General features: G+C 44.8%; 5 non-coding genes and 2 pseudogenes across 5 annotated transcripts; all 7 read right to left on the bottom strand.

Annotated features, from left to right (window-relative positions):
- Positions 1-470: 470 nt before the first annotated feature.
- On the bottom strand, positions 471-603 carry LOC130317236 (U2 spliceosomal RNA; annotated as a pseudogene).
- Positions 604-2,705: 2,102 nt separating this feature from the next.
- On the bottom strand, positions 2,706-2,895 carry LOC130317227 (U2 spliceosomal RNA). Its single transcript, XR_008864391.1, has one exon. It is a non-coding gene; the product is annotated as a U2 spliceosomal RNA (small nuclear RNA).
- Positions 2,896-4,999: 2,104 nt separating this feature from the next.
- LOC130317225 (U2 spliceosomal RNA) lies at positions 5,000-5,190 on the bottom strand. The gene has a single exon (XR_008864389.1). It is a non-coding gene; the product is annotated as a U2 spliceosomal RNA (small nuclear RNA).
- A 2,094-nt stretch (positions 5,191-7,284) lies between these two features.
- Positions 7,285-7,475, bottom strand: LOC130317233 (U2 spliceosomal RNA). Its single transcript, XR_008864395.1, has one exon. It is a non-coding gene; the product is annotated as a U2 spliceosomal RNA (small nuclear RNA).
- A 5,038-nt stretch (positions 7,476-12,513) lies between these two features.
- LOC130317235 (U2 spliceosomal RNA) lies at positions 12,514-12,646 on the bottom strand (annotated as a pseudogene).
- A 2,086-nt stretch (positions 12,647-14,732) lies between these two features.
- Positions 14,733-14,923, bottom strand: LOC130317224 (U2 spliceosomal RNA). Its single transcript, XR_008864388.1, has one exon. It is a non-coding gene; the product is annotated as a U2 spliceosomal RNA (small nuclear RNA).
- Positions 14,924-17,017: 2,094 nt separating this feature from the next.
- Positions 17,018-17,208, bottom strand: LOC130317229 (U2 spliceosomal RNA). The gene has a single exon (XR_008864393.1). It is a non-coding gene; the product is annotated as a U2 spliceosomal RNA (small nuclear RNA).
- Between the last annotated feature and the right edge of the window lie 1,478 nt (positions 17,209-18,686).

The raw sequence follows: 18,686 nt of genomic DNA, 5'->3' as shown, positions 1-18,686 counted from the left end.
CCTTACTAAAATAGACTTGTAAAAACAACTCAACATCGTGTAGGTTGGCGAAAGGGGAATACATCTTTACTACCACCAGCTTAATATCGTCTAGAACGTGCTCAATAATCCGGACACCCTGAAGCTTTTTGTCTTTACTCGCAGCAGCTCTGGTAACAAAATCTCTGTGGATGCCATTTTGTGTGAACGTCACATCAAAAATTTTACGCTTCGGGTAGTCCTGGATTGCCAATATCTCGCCCTTCTGTATTCCGAAAACTCCTCCGAGCACGTCCTCTACTACGAATTTCAAATCGTCCGCCCTTTTGGTATCATCCGTGAGAATGACTCTCACGGTGTTTTTGATCCTTGCGTATGCCGGCACAGAACCTGGATCCGGATCATCATCCATGGTTCTAACCTCTCTCCACCCGAAGGTCTTGAGAGGCGATCGCTACTCGTTACCCTGGGACTAGGCCCTCTCCCCAATAGCAACAAGTGGGTGAAGCCCAGGCAATAAACCTGGGCGATCCCACAAGGCCGAGGAGAGGGGTACCCGAGTACCTTCTGACCAGATCTCCTGTATTACTACACTTGATCTTAGCCAAAAGGCCGAGAAGCGATAACCGTGAAAGGGGCGGGCCCAACAAGGTCCCCTTCATGGGCACTATCACTGCTTGCTGTCAGGGAGGCTGCCAGACAATTTTCCATGCACACTCTGGGCTGGGGGGCAGTCAACCACCAGTACACACAGCAGAACCTAATCCCATACCATTATTGCTAAGCAGCAAGACAGGGGCCCATTGCACTCCCACGGGGCCTTTTTAAATGCAATCCATAACCCGGATTTGCCAGGAACCCTTCTTACTCCTCCTACTTGCATGTGACACTGGGCTTAGGATCTGCATAGGAAACACACACACAAGCACACACCTACCTTTGTTGCCTGCAGATGCCTCCTTGGCTGTCCCCAAACGGTATCAAACCAACACCCACGGGAAGCTGTAAGCATAGAGGACATGCCTGCACCCCATTGGACTTACCTGTGTGGGTTAAATCCGGGTTATTTGACAACCTATGGCGGTGATGGTTCTGCTCAGGCAGAGCAGTGCTGATGCTCCTCATAAAGCTGTCGCTGCTGTGAAGGTTCTAGGTGACATCACAAATCCCTATGGTTACATACACAACAAAGCTGGGTTGTTGTTGTTTACACTCTGCAAGGCCTGTGGAAGTGAGTGACATCATAGCACTGTAGTTCTGAGGGTTCTAGATGGATGCAACATGTTGCTTCTATGAAGGCCATAATAGACGACATCACCAAACAGCTCCATAGTCACATACACAGCAAGAGGAGAGATGTTGTTTACACCTAGTGATGTCAGTGGTATTGAGTGACATCACAGCACAGTGCTAAGGCTCCTGGCCTGGACACAGCAGCGGCTGCAATATCTCAACGGAGAATACGTTTATATCTATGTGTGTGTGTGCGCGTATATATATATATATATATATATATATATATATATATATATATTTCTCCGCCGAAATCACTTTTAAACCCATTTCCACCTTTTTTTCCCTTCTCTTCCTCTTACTTTTTTTTCACGTTTTTTTTACGTTTTCTCCCTTTTCGCCTCTTTTCTGGGCGTATTATTCTTCTTTTTCTTCTTTTTTTCGTCTAATGCATACCCCATCAGTGCAGCAATGCTTATTTCAATACCGCCAGCAGATGGAGACACTGGGGGATAATTTTCTAAGGATTTATACTGATTTTTCCTGTCTGAATTTGTCGCACAGAAAGTTGCAGGCCAAATATGTGTGACATTTCTGCGACTTTAGCTTCTAGAGCATTTTTACAACATTATACATAGGTGCTGAATACATAAAAAGCGACTGTTCAGCGACAGACAAGTCGCATCGGCTGAAAGTAGGCCAGAATGTCAGTCCATGTTGGAGCAGGTTTAGATACAGTCTAAAGCATAGATCTCAAAGTCTGTGCACAGAATTTAGCAAGGGCCTCGCACCTTCTGATGCATCAGGTAGGTGCACAATAGCATAGCCTAACCCTCTGTACTTTGGTCTATATTGATGCGGGACATAGACAGCCAGCTGATGACCAATCCATTAGTGCAATGGATGGCTGGAAGCATTTGTCTTTGCCTTTGTCAATACCACAGAAGCAATGCATGGTCAATGTACAGCAATGACACACCTGTGTGAACAGCCAGGAGACCCCCCCCACCCCCCCCCATGTTATGTTACATAGTTACATAGTTAGTACGGTCGAAAAAAGACATATGTCCATCAAGTTCAACCAGGGAATTAAGGGGTAGGGGTGTGGCGCGATATTGGGGAAGGGATGAGAATTTTATATTTCTTCATAAGCATTAATCTTATTTTGTCAATTAGGAACATTCAGCACCCACCCGCTATCAAGGCAGCTGCCTATCATGTCATGCCCTACCTGCACAGGGTGTGCTGGCTACTCAAATGATCCAATTAAGGAGGCCATTTAGTCAGCAGCAGCAGAAGTCCTGTGCCTGGACGCTCCAACAGCGGCCAGACACAAGCAGAAGCAGAAGCAGCAGAAGCAGCAGCAGCACCACCTTTTTGTTTTTTGGCTGCAGCAGCAGCAGCAGCAGCAAGGCCCACAGGGCTGGCTAGCTGGCTAGCCAGCAAGCAGGTAGCAATGAAAGTAGGAATCTTTCTTTTTAACCCTGTAAGGGGGTGGGTGCACTGTACCCGAAGATACTGCCATATCGGGTCAATGCATAGGGCGACGGAAGCAAGCTTCGAAATCGGCCCCCGTTCTCAAAAATCCATTAATATATGGTCCCCAGATAGGGGACGTATCAGATATTAAACTGATAAGAACAGATACTACACTTGATCTTAGCCAAAAGGCCGAGAAGCGATAACCGTGAAAGGGGCGGGCCCAACAAGGTCCCCTTCATGGGCACTATCATTGCTTGCTGTCAGGGAGGCTGCCAGACAATTTTCCATGCACACTCTGGGCTGGGGGGCAGTCAACCACCAGTACACACAGCAGAACCTAAACCCATACCATTATTGCTAAGCAGCAAGACAGGGGCCCATTGCACTCCACGGGGCCTTTTTAAATGCAATCCATACCCGGATTTGCCAGGGAACCCTTCTTACTCCTCCTACTTGCATGTGACACTGGGCTTAGGATCTGCATAGGAAACACACACACAAGCACACACTACCTTTGTTGCCTGCAGATGCCTCCTTGGCTGTCCCCAAACGGTATCAAACCAACACCCACGGGAAGCTGTAAGCATAGAGGACATGCCTGCACCCCATTGGACTTACCTGTGTGGGTTAAATCCGGGTTATTTTGACAACCTATGGCGGTGATGGTTCTGCTCAGGCAGAGCAGTGCTGATGCTCCTCATAAAGCTGTCGCTGCTGTGAAGGTTCTAGGTGACATCACAAATCCCTATGGTTACATACACAACAAAGCTGGGTTGTTGTTGTTTACACTCTGCAAGGCCTGTGGAAGTGAGTGACATCATAGCACTGTAGTTCTGAGGGTTCTAGATGGATGCAACAATCTCCTGTTGCTTCTATGAAGGCCATAATAGACGACATCACCAAACAGCTCCATAGTCACATACACAGCAAAGGAGAGATGTTGTTTACACCTAGTGATGTCAGTGGTATTGAGTGACATCACAGCACAGTGCTAAGGCTCCTGGGCCTGGACACAGCAGCGGCTGCAATATCTCAACGGAGAATACGTTTATATCTATGTGTGTGTGTGCGCGTATATATATATATATATATATATATATATATAATATATATATATATATATATATATTTCTCCGCCAAAATCACTTTTAAACCCATTTCCACCTTTTTTTCCCTTCTCTTCCTCTTACTTTTTTTTCACGTTTTTTTTACGTTTTTCTCCTTTTCGCCTCTTTTCTGGGCGTATTATTCTTCTTTTTCTTCTTTTTTTTCGTCTAATGCATACCCCATCAGTGCAGCAATGCTTATTCAATACCGCCAGCAGATGGAGACACTGGGGGATAATTTTCTAAGGATTTATACTGATTTTTCCTGTCTGAATTTGTCGCACAGAAAGTTGCAGGCCAAATATGTGTGACATTTCTGCGACTTTAGCTTCTAGAGCATTTTTACATTATACATAGGTGCTGAATACATAAAAAGCGACTGTTCAGCGACAGACAAGTCGCATCGGCTGAAAGTAGGCCAGAATGTCAGTCCATGTTGGAGCAGGTTTAGATACAGTCTAAAGTATAGATCTCAAAGTCTGTGCACAGAATTTAGCAAGGGCCTCGCACCTTCTGATGCATCAGGTAGGTGCACAATAGCATAGCCTAACCCTCTGTACTTTGGTCTATATTGATGCGGGACATAGACAGCCAGCTGATGACCAATCCATTAGTGCAATGGATGGCTGGAAGCATTTGTCTTTGCCTTTGCAATACCACAGAAGCAATGCATGGTCAATGTACAGCAATGACACACCTGTGTGAACAGCCAGGAGACCCCCCCCCCCCCCCCATGTTATGTTACATAGTTACATAGTTAGTACGGTCGAAAAAAGACATATGTCCATCAAGTTCAACCAGGGAATTAAGGGGTAGGGGTGTGGCGCGATATTGGGGAAGGGATGAGATTTTATATTTCTTCATAAGCATTAATCTTATTTTGTCAATTAGGAACATTCAGCACCCACCCGCTATCAAGGCAGCTGCCTATCATGTCATGCCCTACCTGCACAGGTGTGCTGGCTACTCAAATGATCCAATTAAGGAGGCCATTTAGTCAGCAGCAGCAGAAGTCCTGTGCCTGGACGCTCCAACAGTGGCCAGACACAAGCAGAAGCAGAAGCAGCAGAAGCAGCAGCAGCACCACCTTTTGTTTTTTGGCTGCAGCAGCAGCAGCAAGGCCCACAGGGCTGGCTAGCTGGCTAGCCAGCAAGCAGGTAGCAATGAAAGTAGGAATCTTTCTTTTTAACCCTGTAAAGGGGTGGTGCACTGTACCCGAAGATACTGCCATATCGGGTCAATGCATAGGGCGACGGAAGCAAGCTTCGAAATCGGCCCCCGTTCTCAAAAATCCATTTAATATATGGTCCCCAGATAGGGGACGTATCAGATATTAAACTGATAAGAACAGATACTACACTTGATCTTAGCCAAAAGGCCGAGAAGCGATAACCGTGAAAGGGGCGGGCCCAACAAGGTCCCCTTCATGGGCACTATCACTGCTTGCTGTCAGGGAGGCTGCCAGACAATTTTCCATGCACACTCTGGGCTGGGGGGCAGTCAACCACCAGTACACACAGCAGAACCTAAACCCATACCATTATTGCTAAGCAGCAAGACAGGGGCCCATTGCACTCCCACGGGGCCTTTTTAAATGCAATCCATAACCCGGATTTGCCAGGAACCCTTCTTACTCCTCCTACTTGCATGTGACACTGGGCTTAGGATCTGCATAGGAAACACACACACAAGCACACACCTACCTTTGTTGCCTGCAGATGCCTCCTTGGCTGTCCCCAAACGGTATCAAACCAACACCCACGGGAAGCTGTAAGCATAGAGGACATGCCTGCACCCCATTGGACTTACCTGTGTGGGTTAAATCCGGGTTATTTGACAACCTATGGCGGTGATGGTTCTGCTCAGGCAGAGCAGTGCTGATGCTCCTCATAAAGCTGTCGCTGCTGTGAAGGTTCTAGGTGACATCACAAATCCCTATGGTTACATACACAACAAAGCTGGGTTGTTGTTGTTTACACTCTGCAAGGCCTGTGGAAGTGAGTGACATCATAGCACTGTAGTTCTGAGGGTTCTAGATGGATGCAACAATCTCCTGTTGCTTCTATGAAGGCCGTAATAGACGACATCACCAAACAGCTCCATAGTCACATACACAGCAAAGGAGAGATGTTGTTTACACCTAGTGATGTCAGTGGTATTGAGTGACATCACAGCACAGTGCTAAGGCTCCTGGGCCTGGACACAGCAGCGGCTGCAATATCTCAACGGAGAATACGTTTATATCTATGTGTGTGTGTGCGCGTATATATATATATATATATATATATATATATATATATATATATATATTTCTCCGCCGAAATCACTTTTAAACCCATTTCCACCTTTTTTTCCCTTCTCTTCCTCTTACTTTTTTTTCACGTTTTTTTACGTTTTTCTCCTTTTCGCCTCTTTTCTGGGCGTATTATTCTTCTTTTTCTTCTTTTTTTTCGTCTAATGCATACCCCATCAGTGCAGCAATGCTTATTCAATACCGCCAGCAGATGGAGACACTGGGGGATAATTTTCTAAGGATTTATACTGATTTTTCCTGTCTGAATTTGTCGCACAGAAAGTTGCAGGCCAAATATGTGTGACATTTCTGCGACTTTAGCTTCTAGAGCATTTTTACAACATTATACATAGGTGCTGAATACATAAAAAGCGACTGTTCAGCGACAGACAAGTCGCATCGGCTGAAAGTAGGCCAGAATGTCAGTCCATGTTGGAGCAGGTTTAGATACAGTCTAAAGCATAGATCTCAAAGTCTGTGCACAGAATTTAGCAAGGGCCTCGCACCTTCTGATGCATCAGGTAGGTGCACAATAGCATAGCCTAACCCTCTGTACTTTGGTCTATATTGATGCGGGACATAGACAGCCAGCTGATGACCAATCCATTAGTGCAATGGATGGCTGGAAGCATTTGTCTTTGCCTTTGCAATACCACAGAAGCAATGCATGGTCAATGTACAGCAATGACACACCTGTGTGAACAGCCAGGAGACCCCCCCCCCCCATGTTATGTTACATAGTTACATAGTTAGTACGGTCGAAAAAAGACATATGTCCATCAAGTTCAACCAGGGAATTAAGGGGTAGGGGTGTGGCGCGATATTGGGGAAGGGATGAGATTTTATATTTCTTCATAAGCATTAATCTTATTTTGTCAATTAGGAACATTCAGCACCCACCCGCTATCAAGGCAGCTGCCTATCATGTCATGCCCTACCTGCACAGGTGTGCTGGCTACTCAAATGATCCAATTAAGGAGGCCATTTAGTCAGCAGCAGCAGAAGTCCTGTGCCTGGACGCTCCAACAGCGGCCAGACACAAGCAGAAGCAGAAGCAGCAGAAGCAGCAGCAGCACCACCTTTTGTTTTTTGGCTGCAGCAGCAGCAGCAAGGCCCACAGGGCTGGCTAGCTGGCTAGCCAGCAAGCAGGTAGCAATGAAAGTAGGAATCTTTCTTTTTAACCCTGTAAGGGGGTGGTGCACTGTACCCGAAGATACTGCCATATCGGGTCAATGCATAGGGCGACGGAAGCAAGCTTCGAAATCGGCCCCCGTTCTCAAAAATCCATTTAATATATGGTCCCCAGATAGGGGCCGTATCAGATATTAAACTGATAAGAACAGATTTTTTTTTAACTTGACTACCCTTACGGGGGCAACTTTATTAAAAATTAAATAATGTTAACAAAGTTGTGCAAATATGTCAATAAATACAGTTACATATAAATAACATATTTACAACATATTAAAACATAAAATGGGCACTTGGTGGCTTTACAAGATAGAATTCCATTCTTTTAAAAACCATTTTCTAGATAAAAGCGGAAATCTCTTCTTGTCTAAAAGATAGTACTGGTACATTTCATAAAAACAGATAGATAAAATGTCCTTCACAGATAAAACCTCATGCTTGAACAATAAAATATTCCTGGCCTTCCACAGAGCTGCCTTCACACAGTTTATGATCTTCCATGCAATAGTCTCTTGAGTCCGTGTTGGGCATTCCAGGCAACCATAAAAAACCACTGCAATATTTAAGTCTTTTAGTCCAGTTATCCTTTTTACCAGAGGGAGTATCTTTGTCCATATTTTCTGCGAGTAAAAACAAGTCCATATTAGATGGTGCACGGTCTCCTCTTGTCGGCATCCCTCCCTCGGGCAGGTTGCAGAGTTGGATAATCCTCTTCGGTGCTGGAATGCCCGGCATGGAAGACACTCGTGTGCGCAGCTCCAGGCCAGGTCCTTCTGTGAATTAAAAAGATAATTAATACTCAACATCTTCCAAATCTGTATACACTTCTGTTCGTTAAAATTTTTGATGGGAGTCACGGTACTGGTTTCTTTTATTTCCTTTAGTAGTTTTTTGCTATTGCACAGATCCTGAACACTTTTACCTTTAAAATTATATAAGTTTAAAATTTTTCCTAAAATCATGTATTGAGGGGGTAAATTCAAAGAATAAGGGCAACTTAAAACTGTAGAAAACCAGCCGTTCCTCCGCATAAAATAACCAGTATTAAAACGAACAAAATAAGACCAGTAGCTATCTTTAAAAACAGTAGTAAAACACATGCTAAAAAACTTTATTAAAAGGAAAGCTTTAAAATCTGGAAAATCCTTACCGCCCCTGGAGTTCGGTTTTATCACAATTTGTCTCTTTAATTTTTCGCTCTTAGAACTCCAAAAGAAAGTAAAACAAGCTTTTGTTATTTTCTTTAGAACCATTTCGGGGGGTGGGAAAACCAGACTTAAATACAATAAAATAGGTAAAAGCACCATTTTTGTAATTAAAACCTTCCCTTCCATTGTAAGTTCTCGCATGTTCCACATACATATTTTCTTATTTATTTTTTGAGCCACCAAGTCCCAGCTATTAAAACCATTATTAGACTCGTCAAAGGAGACACCTAAAATCTGCACCGACTCAGACACAGGGACGGGCACATCATACAAAGGCATTCCGCCTATGTTTAAAATGTTACTTTTGTTAAAATTGACTTTAAAACCGGAGGCACAATTAAAATATTGAATCTGTTTTAGCGTCTTCTGAAGCGATGGGGTGTCCCTGCAAAACACCGCAACATCGTCCATGTACCCCACTACCTTCGCCTCTAGTCCCCCTCCTCCTGGCAGGGGGACTCCATGGATCTGCTTATCCTTTCGTATTGTACATAAAAGAGGCTCTATTGCGCAAATGAAGAGTAGTGGGGACAAGGGACACCCCTGCTTCACTCCGGAATTTAAAATCACGCCCTGTGTCTTAAAACCATTTACTAAAATTTTACTAGTACAGTTATCATAAAAAGCTCTAAGAGACAATAAAAAGCCATCAGGTATACCCATTTTCTCTAAAACCTTAAAAAGATAAAAATGTGACACCCTGTCGAAAGCTTTTTCAAAATCTATGGATAAAACCGCCAGCTTTCCTTTTCTTAATTTGGTGTCGCTAATTACATCCTTTAAAAGGTTTAGGTTCTCCCATAAACTCCTTCCAGGCACCCCACAGACTTGGTTTGTATGAATTATTTTATGGATTACGTTCTTTAAGCGGTTAGCACACAGTTTCGCCATTATTTTATAGTCGCAGTTCAGAAGGGTGATTGGTCTCCAGTTTTTGAGTTCCGACCGGTCTCCCTTTTTGAATAGCAGGGAGACATCACCCTTCTTCCATGAGCCTGGGAGGATTTTAGACTTAAAGACTTCCGTAAAAAGGGAGAACAAATCTTCTTTTAAAATACCATAAAAAGTAACATAAAATTCAATGGGTATACCATCCGGCCCAGGCACTTTACCTGTTTTAAAACTCTTGACGGTCTCTAAAATCTCCTGCTCTGAAATATTCTGCAATAAAAAAGACTGTGAGACAGGATCTAAAAAATTGGTGATCTCCTTTAACGAGTCATTCATAAAACATTCATCAATGTGTTTTACATTAAAAAGATCCGCATAAAACTCTTGCACCTTTTTTAAAATACCCTGTACATCATTCACTCCTTCAATGTTTTCTATTAACCTTCTATTTTCATGTATTTTCTTAAAAAAATACCTGGAGCAGGTCTCGTTTTCCTCAAGATGCTGTATTCGAGACCTAAAGATAATTTCTTTTCCTTTCTGCTCCAGGCACTTAGTTATTTCTTTTTTAAGATCATGTACCTCCTTCTCCACCTCCATCCCATGTGCTCTGAATTTGTACAGGGTTTGCAGACGAGTATTTAGGATATTATAAAATTCACGTTTTTCTTTAGCTTTCCTAACCCCAACACGGATAAAAAATTCTTTTATTTTTAGTTTCATTTTTTCCCACCAGATACTGGTGGGAGTGTTGGGGTCTTTTACTCGTCTGCATTCCTTGTAAAAGGTGATAAAATCTGATAAAACCTGCGGATCTTCTAAAAGGGACACGTTTAACTTCCAGGCATTCCTACCAGTTCTCCTTTTAAAATCACTTTTAACTTTAAAATACAATAATTTATGGTCAGAAAAAACATTGGTAAAAAGATCACAGTTAAAAGGCAGTACTTGATAAGAACAAAAAATAAAATCTATCCTGGAGCTACAGCTTGCATTGCTCCAGGTAACACCGTCTTCCTCTGGTATGTTAAAATTACATTTTTTAAAAACATCAGTGAGATTAAAATCTAAAATCAAGTTTTTTAACATAAAAGACGTCTTATCATAGTTCCTACTCACTGCGTTCGAAAAACGGCGTTCTCCCCTTAAAATACAATTAAAATCACCTGATAAAACAAGAGGACTAGAATTGTTAATAAAAAGGGGTAAAATCTCCAACATTTTTATTCTTTCATTCTTATCAGGAGAACCATAAAAATTTAAAAACTGCCATTTAATACCATTAATAAAAGCGTTGACCAATAAAATTCTGCCTGGTAAAATTTCGTTAAAACTCTCAATTAAAACGTTCCCTTTAAAAAGTATGGCGACCCCTGCTGATCTGGACTCATTTGATCCAGACCAGACTGATGGACCGTGCACCCAATCATCTTCATATTCTTTATAATTTAATCTGTGCGGGATGCCACATTCCTGCAGGAAAAGGACGGAAGCAGCAAAAACCGACAAGTAATTAAATAGGGCAACCCTTCTTACTCTGGCGCTCACACTTCTCACGTTCAAGGACAGACCGGACAACTCAGCCATGGGAATGTACAAGAAAACGTCTTACACCTCTGATTCCCCCTCCGAAGCCTCATACCCCCCAAAATCTGACTCAACTGTACGCATAGAGGAAGCAGGAGAGGAGGCACCATCACTCAGCCGACCCCCCTCCTCCATCATGATTGAGGCATAGTTGTTCTCGGGCATCCTGGCAATCAGGGCTCCAGACTCATTGGGTTCTTCCACCTCTTGCCCCTCCATAGGGGTCGGGTGTTCACTTAGTTCCGTCTCTGGTACCTCAGAGACGGTCACCCCTGAAACCTCCTCCTGGCAGGGAGGAGGGGGGGTATCCCCTATGGGGACCTGTGGAGGAACGTCACTTGGGTTCCCTGCATCCGCAGGTACTTCCATCGGCTCCCCCTGGACCGCCTCCGAATAGAGTCTTCTGGAGCCCCTCCGCCTTTTAACCTTCACCTCTCCACCCGGATCATCGCTCTCAGGGGGACCCTGAGCCAGAGGTTGCTGAGGAGCGGATTCAGCCGCCGTCCGCTCCTCTCTTAACCCAGCATGCTCCTGGGGGCCAGTTTTTTCACCACTTGCACGTTTTTTGGCCATCCTCTGCTCTTTAGGGTCCCCTCCTTTTGCCTGAGGGGGGTCTTTCTCCTTCTCCATCTCACCGCTTACCTCTTGTGGGGGGGTAATCACTGGCTCTGCTTGCCTCGGCTGGTGTCCCGGTTGCTGTCCTTGCTGCCTCCAGGGTTGCCACTGCTGCTCCGTCCTATGTCTGTGGGGACAAGAGGAGAAAAGGTGACCGAATTGTTGACAGAAATTGCACCTCCCTCCTCTTGTGCATTTCTCTGTCTCGTGCTGTGTGCTACCACATTTTTTGCATGTACTTTCACAGTTTTCTTTTGTGTGTCCATATCTGTGACACTTCCTGCAGTAGCTTGGCATCCCCGCATAAAAGAGGTCGCCACACATATTATTTATTTTAAAACGAGCTGGTGGTAGTTGTATTCCCCCTGGCAATCTGTCATCTTTTTTGCATGTAACCTGAAATCTCCACTTAGATGTCCAGATGCCACAGCTGTTCATGATTTTTCCTCTGCACTCAACCTTACTAAAATAGACTTGTAAAAACAACTCAACATCGTGTAGGTTGGCGAAAGGGGAATACATCTTTACTACCACCAGCTTAATATCGTCTAGAACGTGCTCAATAATCCGGACACCCTGAAGCTTTTTGTCTTTACTCGCAGCAGCTCTGGTAACAAAATCTCTGTGGATGCCATTTTGTGTGAACGTCACATCAAAAATTTTACGCTTCGGGTAGTCCTGGATTGCCAATATCTCGCCCTTCTGTATTCCGAAAACTCCTCCGAGCACGTCCTCTACTACGAATTTCAAATCGTCCGCCCTTTTGGTATCATCCGTGAGAATGACTCTCACGGTGTTTTTGATCCTTGCGTATGCCGGCACAGAACCTGGATCCGGATCATCATCCATGGTTCTAACCTCTCTCCACCCGAAGGTCTTGAGAGGCGATCGCTACTCGTTACCCTGGGACTAGGCCCTCTCCCCAATAGCAACAAGTGGGTGAAGCCCAGGCAATAAACCTGGGCGATCCCACAAGGCCGAGGAGAGGGGTACCCGAGTACCTTCTGACCAGATCTCCTGTATTACTACACTTGATCTTAGCCAAAAGGCCGAGAAGCGATAACCGTGAAAGGGGCGGGCCCAACAAGGTCCCCTTCATGGGCACTATCATTGCTTGCTGTCAGGGAGGCTGCCAGACAATTTTCCATGCACACTCTGGGCTGGGGGGCAGTCAACCACCAGTACACACAGCAGAACCTAAACCCATACCATTATTGCTAAGCAGCAAGACAGGGGCCCATTGCACTCCCACGGGGCCTTTTTAAATGCAATCCATAACCCGGATTTGCCAGGAACCCTTCTTACTCCTCCTACTTGCATGTGACACTGGGCTTAGGATCTGCATAGGAAACACACACACAAGCACACACCTACCTTTGTTGCCTGCAGATGCCTCCTTGGCTGTCCCCAAACGGTATCAAACCAACACCCACGGGAAGCTGTAAGCATAGAGGACATGCCTGCACCCCATTGGACTTACCTGTGTGGGTTAAATCCGGGTTATTTGACAACCTATGGCGGTGATGGTTCTGCTCAGGCAGAGCAGTGCTGATGCTCCTCATAAAGCTGTCGCTGCTGTGAAGGTTCTAGGTGACATCACAAATCCCTATGGTTACATACACAACAAAGCTGGGTTGTTGTTGTTTACACTCTGCAAGGCCTGTGGAAGTGAGTGACATCATAGCACTGTAGTTCTGAGGGTTCTAGATGGATGCAACAATCTCCTGTTGCTTCTATGAAGGCCATAATAGACGACATCACCAAACAGCTCCATAGTCACATACACAGCAAAGGAGAGATGTTGTTTACACCTAGTGATGTCAGTGGTATTGAGTGACATCACAGCACAGTGCTAAGGCTCCTGGGCCTGGACACAGCAGCGGCTGCAATATCTCAACGGAGAATACGTTTATATCTATGTGTGTGTGTGCGCGTATATATATATATATATATATATATATATATATATATATATTTCTCCGCCAAAATCACTTTTAAACCCATTTCCACCTTTTTTTCCCTTCTCTTCCTCTTACTTTTTTTTCACGTTTTTTTACGTTTTTCTCCTTTTCGCCTCTTTTCTGGGCGTATTATTCTTCTTTTTCTTCTTTTTTTTCGTCTAATGCATACCCCATCAGTGCAGCAATGCTTATTCAATACCGCCAGCAGATGGAGACACTGGGGGATAATTTTCTAAGGATTTATACTGATTTTTCCTGTCTGAATTTGTCGCACAGAAAGTTGCAGGCCAAATATGTGTGACATTTCTGCGACTTTAGCTTCTAGAGCATTTTTACAACATTATACATAGGTGCTGAATACATAAAAAGCGACTGTTCAGCGACAGACAAGTCGCATCGGCTGAAAGTAGGCCAGAATGTCAGTCCATGTTGGAGCAGGTTTAGATACAGTCTAAAGCATAGATCTCAAAGTCTGTGCACAGAATTTAGCAAGGGCCTCGCACCTTCTGATGCATCAGGTAGGTGCACAATAGCATAGCCTAACCCTCTGTACTTTGGTCTATATTGATGCGGGACATAGACAGCCAGCTGATGACCAATCCATTAGTGCAATGGATGGCTGGAAGCATTTGTCTTTGCCTTTGCAATACCACAGAAGCAATGCATGGTCAATGTACAGCAATGACACACCTGTGTGAACAGCCAGGAGACCCCCCCCCCATGTTATGTTACATAGTTACATAGTTAGTACGGTCGAAAAAAGACATATGTCCATCAAGTTCAACCAGGGAATTAAGGGGTAGGGGTGTGGCGCGATATTGGGGAAGGGATGAGATTTTATATTTCTTCATAAGCATTAATCTTATTTTGTCAATTAGGAACATTCAGCACCCACCCGCTATCAAGGCAGCTGCCTATCATGTCATGCCCTACCTGCACAGGTGTGCTGGCTACTCAAATGATCCAATTAAGGGGGCCATTTAGTCAGCAGCAGCAGAAGTCCTGTGCCTGGACGCTCCAACAGCGGCCAGACACAAGCAGAAGCAGAAGCAGCAGAAGCAGCAGCAGCACCACCTTTTGTTTTTTGGCTGCAGCAGCAGCAGCAAGGCCCACAGGGCTGGCTAGCTGGCTAGCCAGCAAGCAGGTAGCAATGAAAGTAGGAATCTTTCTTTTTAACCCTGTAAGGGGGTGGTGCACTGTACCCGAAGATACTGCCATATCGGGTCAATGCATAGGGCGACGGAAGCAAGCTTCGAAATCGGCCCCCGTTCTCAAAAATCCATTTAATATATGGTCCCCAGATAGGGGACGTATCAGATATTAAACTGATAAGAACAGATACTACACTTGATCTTAGCCAAAAGGCCGAGAAGCGATAACCGTGAAAGGGGCGGGCCCAACAAGGTCCCCTTCATGGGCACTATCACTGCTTGCTGTCAGGGAGGCTGCCAGACAATTTTCCATGCACACTCTGGGCTGGGGGGCAGTCAACCACCAGTACACACAGCAGAACCTAAACCCATACCATTATTGCTAAGCAGCAAGACAGGGGCCCATTGCACTCCCACGGGGCCTTTTTAAATGCAATCCATAACCCGGATTTGCCAGGAACCCTTCTTACTCCTCCTACTTGCATGTGACACTGGGCTTAGGATCTGCATAGGAAACACACACACAAGCACACACCTACCTTTGTTGCCTGCAGATGCCTCCTTGGCTGTCCCCAAACGGTATCAAACCAACACCCACGGGAAGCTGTAAGCATAGAGGACATGCCTGCACCCCATTGGACTTACCTGTGTGGGTTAAATCCGGGTTATTTGACAACCTATGGCGGTGATGGTTCTGCTCAGGCAGAGCAGTGCTGATGCTCCTCATAAAGCTGTCGCTGCTGTGAAGGTTCTAGGTGACATCACAAATCCCTATGGTTACATACACAACAAAGCTGGGTTGTTGTTGTTTACACTCTGCAAGGCCTGTGGAAGTGAGTGACATCATAGCACTGTAGTTCTGAGGGTTCTAGATGGATGCAACAATCTCCTGTTGCTTCTATGAAGGCCGTAATAGACGACATCACCAAACAGCTCCATAGTCACATACACAGCAAAGGAGAGATGTTGTTTACACCTAGTGATGTCAGTGGTATTGAGTGACATCACAGCACAGTGCTAAGGCTCCTGGGCCTGGACACAGCAGCGGCTGCAATATCTCAACAGAGAATACGTTTATATCTATGTGTGTGTGTGCGCGTATATATATATATATATATATATATATATATATATATATATATATATATTTCTCAGCCGAAATCACTTTTAAACCCATTTCCACCTTTTTTTCCCTTCTCTTCCTCTTACTTTTTTTTCACGTTTTTTTACGTTTTTCTCCTTTTCGCCTCTTTTCTGGGCGTATTATTCTTCTTTTTCTTCTTTTTTTTCGTCTAATGCATACCCCATCAGTGCAGCAATGCTTATTCAATACCGCCAGCAGATGGAGACACTGGGGGATAATTTTCTAAGGATTTATACTGATTTTTCCTGTCTGAATTTGTCGCACAGAAAGTTGCAGGCCAAATATGTGTGACATTTCTGCGACTTTAGCTTCTAGAGCATTTTTACATTATACATAGGTGCTGAATACATAAAAAGCGACTGTTCAGCGACAGACAAGTCGCATCGGCTGAAAGTAGGCCAGAATGTCAGTCCATGTTGGAGCAGGTTTAGATACAGTCTAAAGTATAGATCTCAAAGTCTGTGCACAGAATTTAGCAAGGGCCTCGCACCTTCTGATGCATCAGGTAGGTGCACAATAGCATAGCCTAACCCTCTGTACTTTGGTCTATATTGATGCGGGACATAGACAGCCAGCTGATGACCAATCCATTAGTGCAATGGATGGCTGGAAGCATTTGTCTTTGCCTTTGCAATACCACAGAAGCAATGCATGGTCAATGTACAGCAATGACACACCTGTGTGAACAGCCAGGAGACCCCCCCCCCCCCATGTTATGTTACATAGTTACATAGTTAGTACGGTCGAAAAAAGACATATGTCCATCAAGTTCAACCAGGGAATTAAGGGGTAGGGGTGTGGCGCGATATTGGGGAAGGGATGAGATTTTATATTTCTTCATAAGCATTAATCTTATTTTGTCAATTAGGAACATTCAGCACCCACCCGCTATCAAGGCAGCTGCCTATCATGTCATGCCCTACCTGCACAGGTGTGCTGGCTACTCAAATGATCCAATTAAGGAGGCCATTTAGTCAGCAGCAGCAGAAGTCCTGTGCCTGGACGCTCCAACAGTGGCCAGACACAAGCAGAAGCAGAAGCAGCAGAAGCAGCAGCAGCACCACCTTTTGTTTTTTGGCTGCAGCAGCAGCAGCAAGGCCCACAGGGCTGGCTAGCTGGCTAGCCAGCAAGCAGGTAGCAATGAAAGTAGGAATCTTTCTTTTTAACCCTGTAAAGGGGTGGTGCACTGTACCCGAAGATACTGCCATATCGGGTCAATGCATATTGCGACGGAAGCAAGCTTCGAAATCGGCCCCCGTTCTCAAAAATCCATTTAATATATGGTCCCCAGATAGGGGACGTATCAGATATTAAACTGATAAGAACAGATACTACACTTGATCTTAGCCAAAAGGCCGAGAAGCGATAACCGTGAAAGGGGCGGGCCCAACAAGGTCCCCTTCATGGGCACTATCACTGCTTGCTGTCAGGGAGGCTGCCAGACAATTTTCCATGCACACTCTGGGCTGGGGGGCAGTCAACCACCAGTACACACAGCAGAACCTAAACCCATACCATTATTGCTAAGCAGCAAGACAGGGGCCCATTGCACTCCCACGGGGCCTTTTTAAATGCAATCCATAACCCGGATTTGCCAGGAACCCTTCTTACTCCTCCTACTTGCATGTGACACTGGGCTTAGGATCTGCATAGGAAACACACACACAAGCACACACCTACCTTTGTTGCCTGCAGATGCCTCCTTGGCTGTCCCCAAACGGTATCAAACCAACACCCACGGGAAGCTGTAAGCATAGAGGACATGCCTGCACCCCATTGGACTTACCTGTGTGGGTTAAATCCGGGTTATTTGACAACCTATGGCGGTGATGGTTCTGCTCAGGCAGAGCAGTGCTGATGCTCCTCATAAAGCTGTCGCTGCTGTGAAGGTTCTAGGTGACATCACAAATCCCTATGGTTACATACACAACAAAGCTGGGTTGTTGTTGTTTACACTCTGCAAGGCCTGTGGAAGTGAGTGACATCATAGCACTGTAGTTCTGAGGGTTCTAGATGGATGCAACAATCTCCTGTTGCTTCTATGAAGGCCGTAATAGACGACATCACCAAACAGCTCCATAGTCACATACACAGCAAAGGAGAGATGTTGTTTACACCTAGTGATGTCAGTGGTATTGAGTGACATCACAGCACAGTGCTAAGGCTCCTGGGCCTGGACACAGCAGCGGCTGCAATATCTCAACGGAGAATACGTTTATATCTATGTGTGTGTGTGCGCGTATATATATATATATATATATATATATATATATATATATATATTTCTCCGCCGAAATCACTTTTAAACCCATTTCCACCTTTTTTTCCCTTCTCTTCCTCTTACTTTTTTTTCACGTTTTTTTACGTTTTTCTCCTTTTCGCCTCTTTTCTGGGCGTATTATTCTTCTTTTTCTTCTTTTTTTTCGTCTAATGCATACCCCATCAGTGCAGCAATGCTTATTCAATACCGCCAGCAGATGGAGACACTGGGGGATAATTTTCTAAGGATTTATACTGATTTTTCCTGTCTGAATTTGTCGCACAGAAAGTTGCAGGCCAAATATGTGTGACATTTCTGCGACTTTAGCTTCTAGAGCATTTTTACAACATTATACATAGGTGCTGAATACATAAAAAGCGACTGTTCAGCGACAGACAAGTCGCATCGGCTGAAAGTAGGCCAGAATGTCAGTCCATGTTGGAGCAGGTTTAGATACAGTCTAAAGCATAGATCTCAAAGTCTGTGCACAGAATTTAGCAAGGGCCTCGCACCTTCTGATGCATCAGGTAGGTGCACAATAGCATAGCCTAACCCTCTGTACTTTGGTCTATATTGATGCGGGAC

This window comes from Hyla sarda, unplaced genomic scaffold, assembly GCF_029499605.1.
Source record: "Hyla sarda isolate aHylSar1 unplaced genomic scaffold, aHylSar1.hap1 scaffold_1980, whole genome shotgun sequence".
In the NCBI taxonomy this organism is placed as follows: domain Eukaryota; kingdom Metazoa; phylum Chordata; class Amphibia; order Anura; family Hylidae; genus Hyla; species Hyla sarda.
This window is presented reverse-complemented; position numbering and strand designations above follow the sequence as displayed.